Here is a 3,394-nt window from a genome sequence, read left to right on the forward strand (position 1 = left end):
GAATGTACTGGGCGAAGCCCAACCCGCAGCACTACAAATGTCTGCCAGAGAGGCGCCCTGTGCCAGTGCCCACGAGGAGGCCATGTCCTTTTATATCCGTATGCACGAGGCAGAGACTGGCATGCGCATGCCATTCGCCAAGTTCATTGGCGTTTTAAATTCCTCTCGGAGATGATAGGTTCTCAAGATCAAACGTCTTGGTTACGGATGTAACCTCAGTTCCCTGATGGAGGGAACGAGACGTTGTGTCCTTCTTGCCACAACATGTGCTGCCCACTGCAGCAGTTGTGAGAGGTCTCAGGCTCCTCAGAACAAAGGTGAATGAATGAGGCACGCCATCTCCCTTTTATACCCGGATATCCGGGGGCAGAGTCCGGCATGCAAATTTCATTCGCCTTTTCTAAGAAGTCGGAAGCGATTGGTTCTCAAGGACAAACCCCATCTGTCGGCTCGACACAACGTCTCGTTCCCTCCATCAGGGAACTGAGGTTACATCCGTAACCAAGACGTTTGATCTTGAGAACCTATCATCTCCGAGAGGAATTTAAAACGCCAATGAACTTGGCGAATGGCATGCGCATGCCAGTCTCTGCCTCGTGCATACGGATATAAAAGGACATGGCCTCCTCGTGGGCACTGGCACAGGGCGCCTCTCTGGCAGACATTTGTAGTGCTGCGGGTTGGGCTTCGCCCAGTACATTCACGAGATTTTACAATCTCCGCGTGGAACCAGTGTCAGCCCGTGTCTTACACGCTACCAGCAGGTGAGACCGGGCGGATGGGTGGGCGTACGCCTGCGAAAGCGCCTTCTCCCCTCTCCAGGTGAGTCAGTGCGCTACTAGCATCCCTACTTCCCCCGCAGGGTTAAGTATAGGCATTCCATCCATCACTAAGCATTGACAACATGGGTAGCATACCGGAGCGGTCTGTCTTACCGAGTTCGGTAGTGGTACTTCAGGTGGACCCCTATACTTGGATTTGTCTCCCCTGCAGGGTCGTCCCGTACGTTGACTTCCTCACTCTTGGTTTCCCTGTCGGCGAATCTGTAACCTCCCCTCCAGTGGCTCAACCCACCTGGGTCATGTGCTCCCTACTTGGGCTTGCGCATTATATCCCATGTAGTTCTCCCCAATGGTGAGACCATGCTGGTGTCTCCACATATAGCCTCCCCTTGGGGTAGGATGTGGCCTCCGTAGAGAGAGCAGTGCTTCCCAGTGTTCCCTTACAGTACCGGGCGGCTATCTCGCAAAACAGAGAAACAACGCCACCGCCCGTGACGGCCGTCGGTACGAGCCTCTCAGGTATGTGACTAGTTACCGATTCCACTGGAAGATTACGTCTCGTGATAGCAATAACTTGTGACTCGCTAGTCCAGTCAGTGTCGCTCCACTTGAGCTCGTGATGTCAACACAACTGTTAACATCACGAGCTGTCTCTCAACACAACGTCGAGAGACCGACTGAAAGGGAACGTCTAGGTTACGACTGTAACCTCCGTTCCCTGATGGAGGGAACGAGACGTTGTGTCTTCCTGCCACAACGCTTCGCCGGCCCGCTGCAGTGACCGGGAGATGTCTCTCAGGTTCCTCAGCCCAAAAAGATGAATGAATGGACGCTGAAATCTCCTTTTATCCCCGTATGCACGGGGCGGAGACTTGCATGCGCGTGTCATTCGCCAAGTTCATTGGCGTTTTAAATTCCTCTCGGAGATGATAGGTTCTCAAGATCAAACCCCAGTCTGTCTCTCAACACAATGTTTCATTGTCCAGGGTATTGATTTTATTGTCCTCAATATTGGATTTTTCTCATAATTAAGTAGCCCTATTTTCTATCTTTATCACTGATTTTTGAGACAAAATGGGACAAAATGTCTTCATGCAATAAAAGTAAACATTTTCTTTGGCAAAAATATGACAGTGAGATTGACAGAATGTCTGATGTCGGTGTACATCCCCTTTTATGAAAGACTGCAAAACTCCCAGCAAAAGACTGTAAAAGTTCAGATGGAAAAATGACCCCAAAAGGTAAAGTCAGGTTTTACTGTCCTCACTAGAGACCAATTTTTTTCAGGAGAAGCTGACCAATGGAAGGACTGTTAAATTATATTACAAAAAAAGGAGTAGTTCTCTTAATTTGTGTTTTTTCTTGTCGAGTTGTTAGTTGTCAGCAGTTGACAGAAAATATTTCTTATAAATCAGTTGTAACCTCACTTTTTGTCAAAACTGTCAGTAATTATCAGATAAAGGTTGTTTTTGTTAGTTTTTTGTTAATTTAAAAAATCTTTTATTTCTTTTAATTTAATGTTAAAACACTAACTGAATTATAGGATCTGATGACTGCATTCATAATAGTACTAAAGTTAATTCTCTAAATTTTTGCAGTTCTCTTACTGAACACAATTAATATATTTAACATTTTTATTTTAGTAGAAGAAAAACTAACATCTAAAATGTGTGTTGTCCATTATATCAAGAATCAATGATATCCAATTGCATTAGTTTATGTTATAGAAATGTAATATTTAACAATTTCAAACAAGTCACACTTACCCAGTCCATTTGGTAACTTTATGACCTGCCAGTCTGACGGTGGAGCTGAAAATAATATAAGGGTGCAAGTCCCTTGAGAAAAATGTTGGAATCCTGGAATTTGAGAAGAGATTTTATTAGCTTTTTCAAGTCACATGATGTATATGTGGGTAAGGTGTTATTTCAAGGAGAGGAAGTACTACAAAAGAAGACTCATTCATTGGCTTGTCTGTGAAATGTGATTTGATCATTCCAGTTTAAATGCCACTCATTCATTGTCATACTGGTGAAAGGAAACATTTCTCAAGCATTCCATTTTCACTGAACTGGACTGACCGTCATATCAAGGGTGCAGTCGTGTTTACTGAAACATGTGGTGTTCGAACATGAGAAGGGACGGATGCTGTAACAACAGATCTATGAGATCTACTGCCGGGCAATAGATGGTGCTGTCGTATTTTGTTCAGGCTTGTGTATAATGCACCCATAGCGTAAATGCTGAAGTCTCTATACTTTGTTCTAAGTCTGTATTGCTTATGTTTTTTTTATTTTTCCTACTTGTAACCATGCCTAGGTAAATCGAGCTCTTTGACAAAATGTTAAATTCATTCCCATTTCTAAGTCACTTTGGATAAAAGTGAAATGAATATAGTCATTTACTGGATGATTTGGATATTCAATTATTACATTGAATATCTTACGTTTCTGATCTACAGACAGAACATTGCCCAGTTGCCTCTCTCTGGTCATCTAATCAGAGATTGTAACGTGTTCCTAAAACAAAATCAAAAACTAAAGGTGACCGTGCCTTCTGCTCTAGCTGCTCCCAGATTATGGAATGCATTACCCACCTCTATCAGATTTGCC

General features: G+C 43.9%; 1 long non-coding RNA gene across 1 annotated transcript in view; it reads right to left on the reverse strand.

The window, feature by feature from the left end:
* LOC130550245 (uncharacterized) overlaps window positions 1-2,664 on the reverse strand; it is a 15,457-nt gene extending 12,793 nt beyond the window's left edge. The window contains exon 1 of the long non-coding RNA XR_008962370.1: window positions 2,549-2,664. This is a non-coding gene — a long non-coding RNA (uncharacterized LOC130550245). The remainder of the gene's footprint in view (window positions 1-2,548) is intronic.
* Between the last annotated feature and the right edge of the window lie 730 nt (window positions 2,665-3,394).

Source organism: Triplophysa rosa, unplaced genomic scaffold (assembly GCF_024868665.1).
Source record: "Triplophysa rosa unplaced genomic scaffold, Trosa_1v2 scaffold266_ERROPOS124324, whole genome shotgun sequence".
Lineage (NCBI taxonomy): Eukaryota > Metazoa > Chordata > Actinopteri > Cypriniformes > Nemacheilidae > Triplophysa > Triplophysa rosa.